Source organism: Sciurus vulgaris (genome assembly GCF_902686455.1).
Source record: "Sciurus vulgaris genome assembly, chromosome: 4".
Classification (NCBI taxonomy): domain Eukaryota; kingdom Metazoa; phylum Chordata; class Mammalia; order Rodentia; family Sciuridae; genus Sciurus; species Sciurus vulgaris.
The window spans coordinates 148,430,918-148,452,251 of NC_136464.1; the positions used below are offsets into that span (position 1 = coordinate 148,430,918).

Here is a 21,334-nt window from a genome sequence, read left to right on the forward strand (position 1 = left end):
GGCGTGAGCCACTGTGCCCTGCAAATCCTTTGCCCAGTTTTTAATTGGGGCTTTTCCCCGAGTTACACAGTTGCATACATGTATTTTAGGTGCTAACCCCTTATTAGATATATGGTTTGCAAATGTTTTCTCCTATCCATAAGCCACCTGTTGATGGTTTCCTTTGCTGTGCAGAGCTTTTTAGTTTGAAGCCTTTTGTTATATTGAGGTACATTCTTTCTGTACTTAATTTATAGGTAACTTGTTTTGTTACCTGTGCTTTTGGTGCCAGATTTAAAAAATCATTGTCAAGACCAGTGTCAAGAAGGTTTCCTTCTGTTTTCTTCTAGTGTTTTTTAATTCCAGATCTGATACTTAAGTCTTTAGAGCATTTTCAATTGATTTTTATATATGTCATAAGATATGGGCCCAATTTCATTGTTTTGCATGTCGACATCCTATTTTCCCAAAACCATTTATTGAAAAGACCCTCATTTCCTTATTGTGCCTTCTTAGTGACCCTATCAAAAACTAGTTGACTGTATATGTGAAGATCTATTTTTGGGTAGGCTCTTCTGTTCTGTTGGTCTACATGTCTCCTTTTATGCCAATGCCACACATTTTTTTTTTTTTTTTAATGATTATACCTTTGTAACACAATCTGAGATCAGAAAGTATCATGTCTTCAGTTTTGTTCTTGCTCTGGATTGCTTTGACAATTCGGGGGTTATTGTGGTTTCACATGAATTTTAGAATTGTTTCTCTATTTCTGTGAAAAATACCATTGAAATTTTGAGGAGGATTACACTGAATTTATATATCAATTTTAGTAATATGGATATTTGAATGATATTAATTCAAATCCATGAATTCTGGGTATCTTTTCATTTAGTTGTGTCTTCTTCAATTTCCTTTATCAGTGTTTGAAAGTTCAGTGTACAGATCTTTCACATTTTTGGCTAAATTTACTTCTAAGTATCTTATTCTTTTTTTGTGACTGTCAGAATGTTTTCTTAATTTTTAAAATTTTTGTTCATGTATTGAATTACCACTGATTTTTGTATATTGATTTTGTATCCTGCAACTTTATTGAATTCATTTATTCTAACAAATTTTTTGGTTGTGTCTGTGGGGTGTTCTACATATAAGATTATGGCATCTGCAAGCAGAGACTATTTTGCTTCTTCCTTTCCAATTTGGATGCTTCTGTTTTTTTTTTTAAACCTAATTTCTGTGGCTAGGATTTCTAATACTGTGGTGAGTAGAGGTACCAAAAGGGGCATCTTTGTCTTGTTCCTGATCTTAGAGGAAAAAGTCTTGAGTTTGTCATCCTTGAGTGTGATACTATGATATGATATACAGCCTGTTATGTTGCGGTGCATTCTTTCTGTAATTACTTCAGTAGATAAGCAGAATGCTTTCACAAGTAAAAACTGCCTATTTGTGAAAAAACTGGGAAAGTGCAAAAATGTAATGTTTACAAATTTTAAATTGATCATTTTCAATGGCTAAACCACTTTTATTATAATTATTCAGTCATATTAACTGTACACATGAATGGGCTTTACTTGAACATTTTACACACTCACATCTTGTGCTTGGATCCTATCCAGCCTCTCTCTTTTGTCCTCCCCCAGACTCCTCCCCTGCCCTGATAGTCTGCTTTCTATTTTCAGTTCATCTTATTTTAATATTATTAATTTCCACACACAAAGAAAAACGTGATATGGCTAATTTTGCTTAGTAAGATAATCTTCAGTTCTACTTATTTTCTTGAAAATGACATGATTTCATTCTTCTTTATGGTGGAATAAAATTCTGTCATGTGTATATATCATTTTCTGTATCCATTTATCTGCTGACAGACACCTAGGCTGATCCCACATCTTGGCTATTGTGAAAGTGCTGTAGGAAACATGGATATTCAGGTATCTCTCTTGTACTCTCACTTAATTTCCTTTGACTATATACCCAGGAGTGGTTTATTGGCTAGAACTATTTGTAGTTTTTGAGGAACCTCCATACTGTTTTGCATGGTGGCTATATTAATTTATATTCTCATGAACAGTATATAAGGATTCCTCCTTTTTTTGTTTTTGCTATTCTGACTAGGTTGAGATAGACTCTCAATGAATTTTTGTATGTATTTCCATGATGTTGAACCTTTTTTCATATTTTTATTAGTCATCTGTCCTTCTTTTGAGACATATCTGTTCAGATGATTTGCCCATTTATTGATTGGATTATTTGTTCTTTTATTTGTTTAGTTCTTTATATATTTTGGATATTAATTCTCTGTCAGATGAGTAGCTGGCAAAGACTTTCTTCCATTTTCTGTAGGTGTCTCTTCACTCTGTTGATTGCTTTCTTTGCTGTGTAGAGCCTTTGATTTGATATAGTCCCATTTGTCAATTTTTGCTTTTGCTTCCTGACCTATTGGGAGTCCTATTCAGGAAATCATTGCTTCTGCCAATGTCTTGAATTGTTTCCCCTCTGTTTTCCTCCAGTAGTTTCAAAGTTTCAAGTCTTAAATTCAGGTTTTTGATCCATTCTGAGTTGATTTTTATATAGGGTGAGAAATAGCAATCTAGTTTCAAGCTTCTATTTGTGGTTATCCAGTTTTCCCAGCACCAGTTTTAGAAGAGGTTGTCTTGTCTGCAAGGTATGTGTTGGCACCTTTATTAAGAATCAGATGTCTATAGTTTCATGGGTTTAATTCTGGATCCTCTATTGTGTTCTATTGGTCTATGTGTGTGTGTGTTTATGCCAATACCAAGCTGTTTTGTAACTATGGGTCTGGAGTGTATTTGAAATCAGGTATTGTGATGCCTCTAGCACTAAACCATTATTAAAGTTAAGAATGTTTACACTATTGAGAACATAAAATCAGGATGAGATCCTTGGGTCAGGCTTCCTGAATTCAAATCCTATACCATCTATGTAACTATGAAATGTTTAGAAGTGTGCCAATTACATTATAAGTGCTCAAGAAATATTAGGTATTATTTTCATCAGTGGAGAGTTTAAAATGAAATGAATGAAAATTTGTTTAATGCAAGGTGAATTTTAATTGTTTTGGAACATATCATTTGATTGTGAGTGTTGTCTCCTATTATTTTATTTTTTTAAAATTTGTTCTTTTTAGATATACATGACAGTAGAGTGTATTTTGACATATCATACATACATGGAGCATAATTTCCCATTCTTGTGGTTGTACATTATGTGGAGTTACATTGGTCATGTATTCATATATGAATATAGGAAATTTATTTCCGATTCATTCTACCATCTTTCGCATTCCCATCTTCCCTCCCCTCCCTTCATTCCCCTTTGTTTAATCCAATGAACTTATATTTGTCTCCTATATTTGATTGACAAGTCCCAAAGAACTTATTTCCTTGTGCTTTCAGTTCGAGTGGTTCTTGACTGACTGCACATTGAATACCGTGGTGTGCTTTTAAGTTCTATCTTTGCAAGGGCCCCACCCAGACCAATTCTATCATAACCTCTAGGGTGTGTCTGGTATGTTAGAATGTCTCACAGATTCTTGGACAATTTTATTAGACAGTCAGGGTAAGAGTGAGAAGTCAAGGTGTGCAGCCTCCCAGGACCTTGTGAACTCTCAGCTGCCACGCAGGCCCATGGCCTCAGGTACAGGTGAGATGACCTGAGAAAGGTTAGAACTTTTTCTTCTATTATTCTATCAAAATAATCCACAACTCATTCTAAAATTTGAAAATTGTGAACAAAGGAGAAGATAATCCCAAGAGTGAATTTTTAAAAATCCTTCATATTCATTCCTAATATTAACTTATTCCATACCCTAGTCTCTTCATACAAATTAATATAATCCCCATGAAAATTATGCCTATTACCCATTGTTGTTTCTTTGAGTTTAAATACAAGGCCCTTCCTGTAGCATCCATAGAACCCTGACAACAGTGGCCCCTTACATCAGCGATCATGTGCTGGACATTTCCTGTGGCCCGGACATGGTGTTGGCCTCTGTGTGTGTGTGCTCTCCTGTCCTTACAGTCCACCACAGGAGGTGGGCATAATCACCATCCCTGTTTGCAGATGGAAGTGATTTTCCTTGGCCATACAGGTGTCCATGTCCGGAACAGTTAAAGGTCAGAATAGTGATTGAGGCCACCAAAGTTGGCCAAGTCGTCAACCTGCCTGCACTTTGGTTTCCTCATTCATAAGACAGATTGAAACATCTACCTTATATAATCCTTATAATAACTTGAAAAGTGGAGAATGACAGGTGGCAGTTATGAATGAATCAATGAGTCAGATGGGTTGTTAATGAAAGCATTTCTTTTTTTAATATTCAATAGGCTTTCAATAAATTAAAACTTATTGTTGCTAATTCATGAAAAATGCATGTTGATTATAAAATTTTTAGGAAATTAAACAAGCGGAGAGAAAAAACCCTTTAATCCTCCAACTGAGAGAGAACTTATTGAAATTTTTTCCTTTCCTTCCATATTTTTTCCATGCACATGCACACACATACGTTATTTAAAATAGGATACCGTATATTATTTTTCTTTAAATGCCTTTTCATTTGGTAATGTTTGTGTTTTCATTTTTGCTATAGCATTGCTTTTATGTTTGCCTTTGGATGCTTATACCCACAGATGTTTAATCCCATTAAAAATGAATCAGGCCCTTGCCACAGAGTCATGTATGATTCAATGACTTGCTGTTTAAATAATTTGTTTGTTTTTCAGTGAGTATGATTATCCTTGTCTTACACAGAGTGGAGTTAGTGTACTCAGGTGGGGAGAGCTGTATCTGCAGGAAATCAGAGACTTTCTCCTGGAATGGCCTGAAGCTCAGCAGCTAAGCATGTCAGGAGGCACCAAGGAAGTCAGGTGAAGTGCTGCAAGGGGACAGGGTGACATCTGAGCCCAAGACAGAATAGGCTACAGCTGGACATAGCTAGACCATATATAAAAATAGAATTTAGATTCTGATCCATAACCTGCCTAGGAAACCAATCCCCTCATCTATAAGAAATACACCCGCTATAAGCAGGTTTTTAGGAAGCCAGATTGTTATCTTTATTAATAATTCAGGAAGCTTAACAATAACTTCTATAATAATTAGCCCCAACTGACCAAGACTTCATGAAAGACTGACAACTTCTCTAATTTTTCACCTACTTCCAACTTTGGACCCACCAGAGACGGTACAATATGGCCCCTCACCAACTCCGTAGGATGGCCTGCTTCTGGGTGGCCTGACCACAGCTTTCCTGCCAATAGCTTCCATCCAGGCACACCTGAGCCTTCCCTTCTTTCCACTCTGTAGCTTCCCCACTCCTCCGCTGCCTTTGAGTCTTTGCCCAAACTCAAATGATGGTGGCCAACTGACTCCCTGTTACAGGGAGCTCTGAGTAAATAGGCTTTGCCCTCCTCATTGGGTTGGTCTTTGTTCATTTTCATTCTTGCTTCAAGTCCTTGTTGGACAGTTCATAGGGTCCTTTGTCTTTAATGGAACTTCACTTGACCTCTTTTTGTGAGGTGCAGGCTACTTTTCTGAAAGGCAGGGATCATAACTTATCCAACCCAGTATTGTTAGTGCCTAGCACTAGCTTAGCTCATAATAAAAATGGTTGAAAAAGAGGAAAAGAGGTCCCATTCACATGGGTTAGGCTGTTTGTCTTCTAACATGGAAACCGGAAAGCTCGCATGACTATCATATTAGGGTAGCATGAAAGGTTACCCCAAATTCCAGCTTACTATCATCCACACTAGAATTGACTTGGAGGTGAGGGTACCGGCCAGTCTGATGGATTTCTCACAATTTGTGGGAAAACTACTTTTAAATCTTTTTGGTGAAACTCCCCTGCCCTTTTTATTTGTTTGTATAACACTTTCCCCTAATCTAAACCTATGTGAATTTAGATGATAATTTAATCTAAAAAATATATTTTTTCTCTAGCTAACTGAAAGCAGGTACTAGCCAGACAGTAAAGAAAACCATGGCTGAGTTAGTTTTGCTTGCTTGTAGTTCTTGTTTTCCAGGAAGATGAGTGAAATGACTTGTGGCCTGTTAATTGAGTGGCGTGGAGTTTTTGGGAGGGCTCTGCACTGATATACCTACTGCAGAGCCTTTACCAGGAGCACTGTGTCCCAATATAGGTCCCATCACTCCAGGCTCCCTCCTTTTTTACATTTAAAAAATTTTTTTTTTTTTTTATTGTAAACAAATGGGATACATGTTGTTTCTCTGTACACGGCGTAAAGGCATACCATTTGTGTAATCATAAATTTACATAGAGTAATGTTGTTTGATTCATTCTGTTATTTTTTCCCTTCCCCCCACCCCTTCCACCCCTCTTTACCCTCTATACACTACTTCCTTCCTCCATACTTGCTCCCCTCCCTAACCCTAACTCTAACCCTAACACTAACCCTTCCCTCCCCCCCATTATGTGTCATCCTCCACTTATTAGCGATATCATTCGTCCTTTGGCTTTTTGAGATTGGCTTATCTCACTTAGCATGATATTCTCCAATTTCATCCATTTGCCTGCAAATGCCATAATTTTATCATTCTTTATGGCTGAGTAATATTCCATTGTATATATATATATATACCACAGTTTCTTTATCCACTCATTAATTGAAGGGCATCTAGGTTGGTTCCACAGTCTGGCTATTGTGAATTGAGCAGCTATGAACATTGATGTGGCTGTATCTCTGTAGTATGCTGATTTTAAGTCCTTTGGGTATAGGCCAAGGAGTGGGATAGCTGGGTCAAATGGAGGGTCCATTCCAAGTTTTCTAAGGAATCTCCACACTGCTTTCCAGAGTGGCTGCACTAATTTGCAGCCCCACCAGCAATGTATGAGTGTACCTTTCTCCCCACATCCTCGCCAACACCTGTTGTTGCTCATATTCTTGATAATCGCCATTCTAATTGGGGTGAGATGGAATCTTAGGGTGGTTTTGATTTGCATTTCTCTTATTACTAGAGATGTTGAACATTTTTCCATATGTTTGTTGATTGCTTGTAGATCTTCTTCTGTGAAGTGTCTATTCATTTCCTTAGCCCATTTGTCGACTGGATTATTTGAATTCTTGGAGAAGAGTTTTTTGAGTTCTTTATAGATTCTGGAGATTAGTGCTCTATCTGAAGTATGATTGGCAAAGATATTCTCCCACTCTGTAGGCTCTTTCTTCGCATTGCTGATAGTTTCCTTTGCTGAGAGAAAGCTTTTTAGTTTGAATCTATCCCAGTGGTTGATTCTAGCTTTTATTTCTTGTGCTATGGGAGTCCTGTTAAGGAAGTCTGCTGCTAAGCCAACAAGTTGAAGATTTGGACCTACTTTTTCTTCTATAATCTGCAGGGTCTCTGGTCTGATTCCGAGGTCCTTAATCCACTTTGAGTTTAGTTTCCTGCATGGTGAGAGATATGGGTTTAGTTTCATTCTGTTGCATATGGATTTCCAATTCTCCCAGCACCATTTGTTGAAGAGGCTATCTTTTCTCCATCGCATATTTTTGGCCCCTTTGTCTAGTATGAGGAAATTGTATTTATTTGGGTTTGTGTCCGTGTCCTCTATTCTGTACCATTGATCTACCTTTCTATTTTGGTACCAATACCATGCCATTTTTGTTACTATTGCTTTGTAGTAGAGTTGAAGATCTGGTATTGCAATACCCCCTGTTTCACTCTTCCTGCTAAGGATTGCTTTAGCTATTCTGGGTTTCTTATTCTTCCAGATGAATTTCATAATTGCTTGCTCTATTTCTGTACGTCATTGGGATTTTAATTGGAATTGCATTGAATTTGTATAGCACTTTAGGTAGTATGGCCATTTTGACAACATTAATTCTTCCTATCCAAGAACATGGAAGATCTTTCCATCTTCTAAGGTTTTCTTTAATTTCTTTCTTTAGTGTTGTATAGTTCTCATTGTAGAGGTCTTTCACCTCTTTTGTGAGATTGATTCCCAAGTATTTTATTTTTTTCGAGGCTATTGTGAATGGGGTAGTTTTCCTAATTTCTCTTTCTGAAGATTCATCACTTATGTATAAAAATGCATTGGATTTATGGGCATTGATCTTGTAACCTGCTACTTTACTGAATTCACTTATGAGTTCTAAGAGTTTTCTGGTGGAATTTCCAGGTTCCTCTAAATATATAATCATGTCATCAGCGAACAGGGATAGTTTGAGTTCTTCTTTTCCAATTCGTATCCCTTTAATTTCTTTGGTTTGTCTAATTACTCTGGCTAGAGTTTTAAGGACGATGTTGAATAGAAGTGGTGAAAGAGGGCATCCCTGCCTTGTTCCAGTTTTTAGGGGGAATGTTTTCAGTTTTTCACCATTTAGAATGATATTAGCCATGGGCTTAGCATAAATGGCCTTTACAATGTTAAGGAATGTTCCCACTATCCCTATTTTTTCTAGTGTTTTGAGCATGAAGGGGTGCTGTATTTTATCAAATGCTTTTTCTGCATCTATTGAAATAATCATGTGATTCTTGACTTTAAGTCTATTAATATGGTGAATTACGTTTATTGATTTCCTGATGTTGAACCAACCTTGCATCCCTGGGATGAAACCCACTTGGTCATGGTGCACTACCTTTTTAATATGTTTTTGTATGCGATTTGCTAAAATTTTGTTGAGAATTTTTGCGTCGATGTTCATTAAGGATATTGGTCTGAAATTTTCTTTCCTTGATGAGTCTCTGTCTGGTTTAGGTATCAGTGTGATATTGGCTTCATAGAATGAGTTTGGGAGGGTTCCCTCCTCTTCTATTTTATGGAATACTTTGAGAAGTATTGGAATGAGCTCTTCTTTAAAGGTTTTGTAGAACTCAGCTGAGAACCCATCTGGTCCCGGACTTTTCTTTGTTGGTAGGCTTTTGATGACTTCCTCTATTTCAGTACTTGAAATTGGTCTATTTAAATTGTTTATGTCCTCCTCGTTCAGTTTAGGCAATTCATATGTCTCTAGAAACCTGTTGATGTCTTCGAAATTTTCTATTTTGTTGGAGTATAGATTTTCAAAATAGCTTCTAATTATGTTTTGTATTTCAATCCTGTCTGTTGTGATATTTCCTTGTTCATTCCGAATTTTAGTGATTTGGGTTTTCTCTCATCTTCTCTTTGTTAGTGTGGCTAAAGATTTATTAATTTTGTTAATTTTTTCGAAGAACCAACTATTTATTTTGTCAATTTTTTGTATTGTTTCTTTTGTTTCAATTTCATTGATTTCAGCTCTGAGTTTAACTATTTCCTGTCTTCTACTACTTTTGGTGCTGTTCTGTTCTTCTTTTTCTAGGGCTTTGAGCTGTAGTGTTAGGTCGTTTATTTGTTGAGTTTTACTTCTTTTATTAAATGCACTCCATGAAATAATTTTCCCTCTAAGTACTGCTTTCATAGTGTCCCAGAGATTTTGATATGATGTTTCTTTGTTCTCATTTACCTCTAAGAATTTTTTAATTTCCTTCCTAATATCTTCTGTTATCCATTCATCATATAATAGCATATTGTTTAATCTCCAGATGTTGGAATAGTTTCTGTGTTTTACTCTTTCATTTATTTCTAACTTCAATCCATTATGATCTGATAGAATACATGGTAGTGTCTCTGTCTTCTTGTATTTGCTAACATTAGCTTTGTGGCATAATATATGGTCTATTTTAGAGAAGGATCCATGTGCTGCTGAGAAGAAAGTGTATTCGCTCTTGGTTGGATGGTATATTCTATAAATTTTTAAAAATTTCGATTCATTGTATACAATTGGGTCCAACATTTGTTTCTCTGGTTGTACACAAAGTAGTCATACTGTTTATGTAATCATACATGTACATAGGGTAATGATGTTTGTCTCATTCTCTTATCTTTCCTTCCTGCCGACCCCTCATTTTCCTCTATACAATCCATCCTTCCTTCATTCTTGCCTCCCTGACCCTGTTATATATCATTATCCACTTATCAGAGAAATCATTTGGGCTTTGGTTTTTGGGATTGGCATACTTAGCATGAAATTCTCCAACTCTATCCATTTACCTGAAAATATCATAATTTTATTCCTCTTTATGGTTGAATAATATTCCATGTGTATATATACCACAGTTTCTTTAACCATGCATCTATCGAAGGGTATCTAGGTTGGTTCCACAATCTAGCTATTGTGAATTGAGCAGCTATGAACATTGATGTGGCTGCATCACTGTAGTATGCTGATTTAAGTCCTTTGGGTATAGGTCAAGGAGTGGGTTCCATTCCAAGTTTTCTAAGGAATCTCCATACTGCTTTCCAGAGTGGCTGCACCAATTTGCGACCCCATCAGCAATATATGAGTGTACCTTTTCCCCCACATCCTTGCCAACACCTATTGTTGCTTATATTCTTGATAATAGCCATTCTAATTGGGGTGAGATGAAATCTTAGGGTAGTTTTGATTTGCGTTTCTCTTATTAGTAGAGATGTTGAGCATTTTTTCATTTATCTGTTGATTGCTTGTAGATCTTCTGTGAAGTGTCTGCTCAGTTCCTTAGCCCATTTATTGATTGGGTTATTTGTATTCTTGGTGTAAAGTTTTTTTGAGTTCTTTATAGATTTTGGAGATTAGTGCTCTATCTGAAGTGTGTGTGGCAAAGATTTTCTCCCACTCTGTAGGCTCTCTCTTCACATTGTTGATTGTTTCCTTTGCTGAGAAAAATCTTTTTAGTTTGAATCTATCCCATACTACCAAAAATGCTATACAAATTCAATGCAATTCCAATTAAAATACCAATGATGCACCTCATAGAAATATAGAAAGCAATCATGAAATTCATTTGGAAGAATAAGACACCCAGAATAGCCAAAGCAATCCTTAGCAGGAAGAGTGAAGCAACTACAGAGCAATAGTAACAAAAAAGGCATGGAATTGGCACCAAAATAGTCAGGTAGACCAATAGCATAGAATAGAGGACACAGAGACAAACCCACATAAATACAGTTATCTCATCTAGACAAAAGTGCCAAAAACATACAATGGCAGAAAGATAGCCTCTTCATCAAATGGTGCTGGGAAAACTGGAAATCCATATGCAGCAAAATGAAACTAAACTCTTATCTCTCACCCTGCACAAACTCAACTCAAAATGGATCAAGGAATTAGACCAGAGACCTTGCACCTACTAGAAGAAAAAGTAGGTCCAAATCTTCATCATGTTGACTTAGGACCAGACTTCCTTAACAGGATTCCCAAAGCACAGACTCTCTCTTTGAGAACAGAAATGTTTGCCCAGCATTAGCCAGGGGCTGTGCATGCTATGCTTGGTCTATAGATAGACCTGACCTTGTGTGCTCTCCCAGAATACTCTTCAAATTCAAAGACTTCAGTAATTTTGTTTTGTAGCTGAGACTTCTTAATGTGTGGGAACAGAGTCCAAAGGTGAGAGGGATTCATACTCAGAAATTCTGCATTGATCTCAGGGCTGTAAGGAAATTGTTTATCATGCTAAGCATATTTTTAGAACCTGTCACTAGACTGTAAGCTCTACAAGGGCAGGAACTGTGTCTGTCTCATTTATTTAAAATTTTATGTCTCCTGGACCTGATACATAATAGCACTTATCAGAATTTTTTTCATAGAGTTGAAACTTGGGATTCAGAGTCAATTGAAAGAAGGCATAGCCCCTATATTATCCTGGTGAAATTGAAAGCAAGAGCAAATATCAACAACACTATGACTACACTCCTTGCAGAGAGAAGGCTATTTTGGCTAGGTATTTATTAATACATAGGTGACTTCTACCCATTCCTCTCCCAGTAACCCATTGGTGAGCCAGGGAGTTCTGCTCTGCCACACAAGCATCAACCAAGGATCTTGAGTAGGGGTGACTGGAGATGGAGAAAAACACAGAGGCAGAGAAAACACAGAGACATTTTCAAGTAAGTAGGGCCAGGTGGGACAATGCACTTTGATGGAGGAACAGTGACCTGGAACTAGCTCCACAAGTTTATTATAGAGAGTCTCATGATTAGGAAGTTAAACTATAGGGGCCTTGTAAATTGTTCAAGTCTTGAAAGTTATCAGAAGGCTTCTTTGGACACTAAAAATCACAGAGCTAGAAACATTTTTGCAGCTATCCAACTGTTGCAGTGCTAGGAATATTCTGCTATTATCCTGCTGTACCCAGGAAGCCCATCATCCTGGAACGTCTGATAACTGTCAGCATCAGAACTGAGTGTCAAGGCTATTAACATCCTCACCTTTTGAAAAGAAATGTTTCCCAGACTTGGCTTTTGCTGATATCACAGGATCAGCCAATGACCAGGGATTCATCTGTTCTCCATACTGCCTCATAGGACTCAGTCACTCACAGGTTAAGTAATCTGACTGCCTCATTCAGAAGAGAAGTTACCCTTCATTGGCTTGTGGGTAGAGCATGTTGCAGGGCATAATGAGCTTGGACAAAAGAGGACAATGCTCCTTCTTAAGTGTTGCTGCCTGTTGGGGGATAATGCTTCCTTCACTTGGTTATAACCTCTCCTTCTCCAGAGCAGCCTAACGAAACCAGCTCTGCTCATTCCTCACCCTCTATCAGTATAATCAATCCTTGCTACATTGATGGACTGGTTTTCCCATATTCTTTCCAGCAATCTGGGGATGGGAGAAGAGATTGTGAAGAAGATTAGTCTTTTGGCATTGACTTCTGGGGTCGTCACTCAGCATCCATTTCAATCTCTTCTTCCTGGGCCTTCCTAGACTACAGGGGCCAAAAAGCTAAACACTTGTTATTTCCCAGACTTCTTTGCAGCCAATTATGGATGTGACTTAGATGTACACTTACTCGGAAGACAGAGGGAGGCAGAGGTATTGCTTCTGCTGCTCCAGAAGAACCTAGTTTGTTTGTCCCCATCTCCAGAGGAACTCTGACCACTATGACTTTGCCAATGAAAGGCTGAATCAAACTTTCTGAGTTAGGTATTACCATGGGTTGCCCTCCCTTGTTTCTATTGCCTTGGTTTTAGACAATTATTTACAAAAGCGCTGATGTGTTACTTTGATTCCTGAATTCCAAGCTATTATTTGTCTACTGTATCCTGGTAAATGGTAAGCAATTAGAAATCCATGGTTATGGGTTTTGTTGTTTAATAAAATGTTGACTCTGTTACCTATTAAATTCTGTTGAAAAAATGTTGAGACTATCCAATCAGACCCTGAGTTTAGGATTGCCTTGTCGTTAATGAACCTTTGGTCCTGGGTGTCTTAGAAACCTCCAGATGAGGTATAACATAAAATCAGTACCAATAACCATTATAATAAAACATTTTATTTATTTATGTTTTGGTGTTGGGGTTGGAACCCAGGGATGCTTTAATCACTGAGCTGAGGTTGGCCTTGAACTCACAATCCTTCTTCCTCAACTTCCCAGGTTGTTGGGATTATTGATAGGTATGTGCCGTCACACCCAGCATGAAGTGTTATATATACATATGTCTTCTATGATTTTTTAAAGCATGATCTTCTTATATTGTAGGGAAAGAAAGGCATTACAAAGAGAAATTGCAAATGTAGAGCAGTATGAAAATTTATTGAATGTTACTAGATTACTTAATAAATAGCATTGGTTCAGAAAAACTTATCTTTGGAAAACATGAAAATCAACTGCCTGATGTTACAGGCTTCCTCCACTGTCTAGCCAAGCATAGACTGAGATTGCTACTGGGCCTATCTCTCCTTTTTTAAAAAAATTCAATTGAAAAAGATTCACTGAATAGTTAAAAAAAAAAAAAAAAAAAAAAAAAAAAAAAAAAAAAGCGGGAGCAACTTTAGATGTATCAATTTCTTTGCAAAGTCCTGTGGCATTCATGGGCGAGGAGTCGTGAGGCCAAGAGAGAGACAGGATTCAAGCCGAAGCGGGTCCTTGCAACATCTGTTAGTGCTGAGGCAAGCGTGGGTTACGGCTTTATTCCATAAAACAAGGATGTGAAAGCAGCTGTAAGGAAAAGACATTAGGATGTGCTGAGGCTGTGGCGGAGGATGCTAAGGGTGGCTTCTGGGGAAGCACAGCAGACTACCTGCTGGGCTTAGTAACCCACTTAACACTTCTTTTTTTTTCCCTCTTTGTTCTCACTATTAATTTCTATTGTGAGAAAGAGTCCTTCAAAAGAATGGCTGTGGGTTTGAAACCCAACAGCAATGAATCACTCTTTTCCACCAGATATCTCTTCGGCACTTATGGCTAAGACTTTCCTGGACTTCGTTTGAGCTTTTCTGGTACACGAGGAGGTTTCCTTTTGCTGTGGAAGGATTTACATGTAGCCAAATGTTTCATGGCCCTATCTGTAATGTGCTTTAAATCCTTTTCTGCAAGTGAAATTTATTTAAAGGAAAAGCTGTTTCCTACTAGTTGGAACGGCAACTAGCCTCTGACTCATGCCGCTGCTCCCAGGAGCCTTCACAGTAGGACTGGCCATGAAGCAAGCCTAGAGACATTAACCTTCAGAATGCTGTGAGGAGTTTTTGGTGACCCTGTGCCTCAGGACCTATTTCTTTACAGTGGCTTCCACAGGGAGGACAGAGCAGCTGATCGATAGTAGGGACTAAAGCCTGCTGGGGTGTTGCAGATTTTCGTTCTAGGAGGTAAATTGGTGGCTGGGAGAGGGACGGGGAGGTTAAGGCTCCCTGTCCCAGGGACTGGCCACAGAAACCTCTGCCTAGGCTGTGTATGGAATCAGGTCTTAAGAGGAGCCATGGACACATCCTTACATCAAGGAAATTGGATGGGCTTTGCACACAGACTGACCTGAGTTCTAGTCACTGTACGAGCCGTGTAGTACTACGCAATTTATTTAGTTTCGCTCTCAACCTAGGTTTCCTTGTTAGTAAAACAAAGATGATACCATTGATGAGCTGTTGTAAACACTAGGGGGAAAATGGTTTTAAGGCACAAATTAGAGTGCCTGGCTCATGGCAGTTATTCAACAAAGGGCAAATGGCCATTTCAGTATGTTTATGGTTATTTGTTGGTTAGTTCCCTTAAGCAGTGCTGTCTGAATTCCTTATCAGGGGCTCTGTGTTAGCTGGCTTTTTGTTGTTATAGCAACTTCCTGAGATAATCAACTTATAAATAAAAAAGTTTTATTTTGGCTCATAGTTCAGAGGTTTCAGTCTGTGACTGGTTGGCCCTATTGCTTTGGGCCTGTGGTAGGGGACACCTGATGGAGCAAAACTACTCACCTAATGGCCCAGAAACGAAAGAGAATGCAAGGGAGGGAGGGAGGAATAGGGGTCCCACTACCCCTTTCAAGAGCAAATTCCCGATGACCTGAACACCTCCCACTAGGCTTCATCTCTTAAAGGCTCTATCACCTCCCAGCATCACCACACTGGAGTTCAAGCCTTTACCACATGGAGCTTGGGAGTCACTCAAGATTCAAGTGGGCTCCTTCTTACTCAAATCTGTTCTTCCCTATTTCTGTATTGTTTTTACAAACATGAGGTTTATTACTTGCGGTGTTTCTGTTTCTATATTGCACAACTCCACATTTAAAAAAAATTCTTGATATTAGCCTTACAAAACAGGTAGGCAGTGGCATTAATGTCCTTATTTCACAAGTGGAAATAATGAGATTGAGAAAAAAAAAAAGAGGTGGAAAAAGACTAGTACAGGAATCCTAATCTGGGGTTTAAGGGCTTTACATCCCTGAGAAAAATGCAAAAAAAAAAAAAAAAAGGGGGTGCATTTTGATTGTGAGAAGGTCTATAACATCTATCAGATTCTTAGAGAGATCTGGGATCCCCCAAAAGGATAAGAAACACTGGGGTTGAAGACCTCTGAGACTAGAGGACTATTTGGAGGTGCTTCATGGTTTCTACCTCATGCAAGCAGCATAATAGGGCAGGAAGTTGGTGAACCATTTTGCTCAGAGTCTGCAGGACTGGCTTAGAAGTATAGATCCCTAGTCCCCAGCTAAGACCTGCAGAATCCCAGTGTCAACAACTAGAGCCAGAGAATCTGGCATGTGAACAAGTTCTCCAGGTGACTTTTATAGCTGCTCAAGTTCAACAATCTACTGGTGTGGTAGTAAAACCTGCCTTTGGACTCAGATCACCAGGCATGGACCCACCACTTACAGCTGTGGGAAGCTGGGGCCAGAACTTCAGTTTCTCACTTGCAAAGTGGGGGAGCATAATCATGTCTCTCCCATGAAACATTTATGAACATTAAATATAATAGTATCTTTACAGTGTTTAACTAAGGGCTTAATATGATAAAAACTCAAACGTTAACTGAGCTGATGATCATTATTATGAACTATTATTACCAGTACTACTACTATTAGGAAACAGAAGCAAGCCGAAGGCTCTAACTCTGTAGGAAATTGCTGGATAATTAAATCAATTGAGCATTTCCTTCAACTGTTTTTGAAAGTCATCTGGTTCACCTGCAATATTGTCAGTGGCAATCCTAAATTGTATAGGCTGATGACATCAACAGATCAGTCACATTGGAGTTGATGGGGAATTACAATTTCTTTTTTCTCTTGTATCCAGTTTTCCTACCATGAGCATGTATGACTTTAAAAAAATCTTCATTTTTAATGTATGATTTATTGAAAGATTAGTTTATTATCTGTGGATTGTGGTAAATTAATTGATCAGGGTTTTTACCCACTCTTCTGAGTTTCCAAAGCACCTGAGAAAGTCGTACAAAATGTGTAAGATAACATAGGAACACACCTTCAGAGGGCGGACTACACTTTTCAGCTATGTTAGGCTTATTTTTAAAAAAATGAAGTTAAAAAAGAACATTGTTTAAATAATTTCATATGCACATGCATAGATGGGTGGCACATGTACAAATATGTTTGACTGTAAGAATGATGAACTATGAATTGAAAAAAAAAATCACATTGTTTGAATCAAGACCAAGAGCCAGGTCAAATGAAAAGCAAAGTATGAATAATGCAACAAAGTATTAATAATGCAATATCTCAGGGTTGAACCTCTTAGGATTAAAACTGGCTGCTAAATTTTTTAATGAGTTGCCAATGTCCTCTGTGGCAAGTCCTCTCACCAGAGGATAATAATAAAGTACTCTGGAAGGAAAGACATGCAGTAAAGGATAGAAAAACTCAAGAAAGTAAACTAAGGAGGAGCAGTATGAAAATCAGACATAGCAAATTCACAAGTCTTAAAAGGAATAAAGAAACACAATTGTGAGTTTGAGTTAAAAGTTTGTGATAATCAATGAGGAAAAAGAAAAGTAATGAATTGATAACAGGGAAAAACCCACTGTTAAATGCTTTTCCTTTTTCTCTTTTCTCTTCTCTGGGAAGGTTACCCCCCCGCCAGGTCCTTGTCAGCTATGGCTCTTGGCTTTGTGCTCTTAACCAGATATTGCTACTGTTTGAACTTGCACTTGAGATGAGTTTGGTCTCCAGACACTGATATAGCCCCATTCCATTCCTGGGACAACCAGGCAATGGGATTGGGAAGAAACCCTGGAGAGTGAAAGGGAAGAGTTTAGGTGACTTGAGTCCATGAGGTGGTGGGTCGGTGTGGTCTAGCTGCAAAAGCCACTGTCTCATCCAATCACTTCCCAGGCAACACCAGGAATTCAAACCATCACAGGGCTTTTAAATGAATAGAAAAATACTTTTCTGGATCTGTGATCAAACCATGTTGGTACATAGTCAATTAAGAAGAAATGGCCTAATTGGAAGCCCAGGTTATCTGTGTTCTTCAGATCAAACATCAGGTATTGGAATGTCCTCTATACCTTGGTCTGGGGGAACTTTCTCTGCTCCAAAGTCCTCTAAGACTTCTTCCAATCGCCAATTTGTAGTCAGCTGCAGCCAATTGTAACGCAGTGCTCCTAACTTCCAGTCCTATTCTCAGCTCCAGTCCCTGCCCTTTAGGGCTAGGACTGGACAATGGTTTCACTGCTGTATTCAGGTAATACCCAAGCAGGAAATCTGGATTTGCAAGTCGCCCTCACTCGGATGTGAGACATCCGAATAACATCCTAGCCTCCGTTGACAGGGACTTGTGACATCCTAGCCTCCGTTGACAGGGACTTGTGACATCCTAGCCTCCGTTGACAGGGACTTGTGACATCCTAGCCTCTGTTGCCGCTTCTGACTCTCTGTCCCAAACATACATATTTATGAATTTTGTGTTGAACATTTTGGCTGTCTTTGCTCTCTTGTAACTTTTGCAGTCTTCCTCCTGTGATTTTACATGCCATTCCCAATTGTCACTGTTCCTCTTGTAGTGATAATAACTTCCATTGTAGGTCCCATTACCATGATCATCTTCTTTTCCTTGCCTCAATTTTCTTCAACTTTGCTGAAATTTGCTGATAAAATCCTTCCACTCTGGGGATGATAGTTTCCCCTTTCTCAGTCAATGAAGAATACAATGAAGTACAAAGGGAGAGCCCCATCCCTTCTGAATCGAGTGCCTCTGGGCACCTTTACCTTTTCTCAGGTCTCTTGCTATGAAGTGACATGCCCCTGCCTTGTGCACATGGGCATAGTTCCTCTGGGCCTAAGATTGGACTTAGCTGCTTGGTGCAATTTGCGGCTACACTGTTAGCTCTTAAGTGACTTACAAACTTTATTGAAAAACAATTTTGAAGTCTTGTAAGGAATATTTCCAGGCACGAATTTAATTTCCTGCCAGAGCATTCTTTCTTGTCAAAGTCAACTTGAGAGTCTCCTTGTGACAGGATGAGCTGGTCTGGCACCACCAGAAGGCATGGCTATGAGCCCCCTGTCTCACACAGCGCTGGTCATCAAGTTGGCTTTCCAGGCACAGAAACAGGCATGTGAGTTTTCCACTGCGCCCAAATAAATCAAGTGAGGACATATGTGGAGGTGTTGGTTTCCAGCACTTAATTTTGCTGTGGCTTTCCTAATAGGCAAAGCAAGGGACTATTTCAATCTTGAGTTTCTATAGCACAGCAGGGTTGCATGAATAAAAGTAACAGTTAAAAATTGGCAACTTAATTCAAGGGCAATCAATCTAACATCTCAAGGGATTGGTTTGGTGAAGTGGATCCAAAAGTAGGAATGAGGTTCATAGGTTAAGGTTTTGGTTCTCTTCCAGGTTTGCTATTAATGTGCTCTGTGTCTGGGTCCATGCCTCAGTCCTATTTTCCTGGCTTTGTTGAAGATCCCACGACATCAACCGAGCTGCTGTAAGAATTCACTAACACATGCGAGGTGATTTATAACCTTCAGATTAATAAGTAGCAGCACGTGGTCATGTCTCATTGTTGTACGCCAGCCCTCCCTGACATAATGCACGCTTGTCTATCAGCTCTAAATAGTTATTAACAAAACATCATTCTATTTATTCCATGTGTATAACTCTTGCTGACAATATCTGCCTTGCCTGCTGCTACTTTAGCCCATATATTTTCTTTGAAGTACTTTTCCAATTTAATTATTGACATGAGGTATTTCCAATTTGATCTTGTCTAAGGTTTTTTCCTTTACTCCTCTCCAAGAGTTCTTCTCTTTCCTAAGTGTTCTTTCTGTCTTGATCATCCTAGAATTTTAGTTTAGTTTCGGGATTTATTGAACCTCTTCTCCAATGTTTCATTAGGATTTCGCCCATGATTTCTCAGAATTCCTAATTCCTTCACATGGTTCAGCCATTTTTATACTTCTTTAAACTTTTAAACCTTTGATTAAATAAATTTTTGCTCCAAGACACATAAAAATTCTTTGACTTGGATAGAAAAGAACTTTTCAGAAATGAATACAATTCTTATAAACATGTTTATATACCATATTAAGTTCAAAATAGATGGTATGTTTAACATTACACACTGTAGAAATTCTAAGTTTAATTTTTAAAAGCTTGAGTAAATACACACTCAGAAATGCCTTCAATTCTTATAAACAGTTCTTATCTACCTGTCAACTGTCAGTGTTAACATTTACAAGTTAACAGATGACATGCTTTAACACAATTACTAAATCCTTGTCTGTTTATTTCTGAACCGATCATGTGAAAGTCATGTCCAACTGAACCTTGAAAAAACATACATATTTTGCATAAAAAGTAGAGGTTTTCAACCATGGATCTGTCTAGAAATTTTAGGGGCTTTATCCGTGGGCAACTAGGCTAGTTTCCCATGCTTTAGACATGGTGGTATTAGATAAAGCATTTGTTTGCCAAAGTATTTTTACCAACACTGCCTGTAAGTCACCAAAGGAAAAAATATAATGAGATGCCAATATTAAAAAAGCATGGCATGGCATGACCATTTACCAAGTGACAGCTGTTGTTGCACCCTGTCCCCTGTTAGGATGAAGCAATGGTAGCATTATTTAACATCATCTCAGGAGGTCATACATTCCTCCCAAACACCAGCCAATGTTGTTCTCTTCCTTGTTTCTCTGCCAAATATTCTGCTGTGGGTTTATCTGATTCTGATTAATTAATCATATCAATAGCCCCAGTTAATGACTGCCCCATATTCTGACCTTTGCAATGTGATTTTTGTTGCCCCTCTAATCTAAATACCAGTTCTTGGATCTGGTTGGCCTTGACTTTCTTTGTCTAACGGAATGCAATGAAAGTGGATCAGTTCTAAACTTGGGCATTAAAGGGCCTCGGGGATATCTATTTTGGATGTCCTTTTGGAACCTGACCACTGTGAGAATGATCTGGGCTAGCCTGCTGGAGAGTGAGAGAATACACAGAACAGGGATGAGGCACCTCAGCTGATACTAACCTAGACTGGCCAGCTTCTAGCTGTCCTATCAGCTTGCCACAAGTTCATGAAGAGTAGCCAAGAAGAGCTGAGCTCAGGCAAGACCAGAAGAATAACTGCCCACCTGACCTGTGAGCTAGATAAATGCTTCTTATTTCCTGCCATTTTGCATTTTGTGGCTGTTTGTTACACACACTGTTATGGTAATAGATAGCTGATACACTGACATAGTTCTCAAAGTGAATATGGCCTTCGTGTTTATTCTGGTTATAAAAGTAAACATGGTTAAGACCAAAAATTTAAACAATACAGGTATATACATAGGAGAAAGTAAAAATCACTCTAAATTTCACCATACAGAAATAGCCACCTCAGTGAAATATTTGCTGAATGTGGTTGAGGTCATTTCCCTGTGTACACACAGATAAACAGATAGATTACACATACACAATTTTTACATAAGTTAAATCATATTATACATGCTTCTCTACATTCTTCCTTTTCGATCAGGTCAAGAATTTTTTTTTGTGTGTCAACAAAAATTAATAGTTTCATCAGTTTCAAATGACTATATATTCCATTATACAGACACATTAAAATTTGTCATTTCTTTATTGATACAGGCTTTTTCCTACTTTAAAAAATTATA

General features: G+C 38.3%; 1 long non-coding RNA gene across 5 annotated transcripts in view; it reads left to right on the plus strand.

Moving 5' to 3' along the window:
* LOC306659979 overlaps positions 1-21,334 on the plus strand; it is a 34,908-nt gene that overhangs the window by 4,033 nt on the left and 9,541 nt on the right. For 2 of the 5 annotated variants that reach the window (XR_013763512.1, XR_013763514.1), the window contains exons 3-4: positions 4,747-4,862; positions 11,775-11,896. This is a non-coding gene — a long non-coding RNA (uncharacterized lncRNA). Of the gene's footprint in view, positions 1-3,481; positions 3,640-4,746; positions 4,863-11,774; positions 11,897-21,334 lie in introns of those variants that run through there. The other 3 variants (XR_013763513.1, XR_013763515.1, XR_013763516.1) reach the window with 2 other exon arrangements.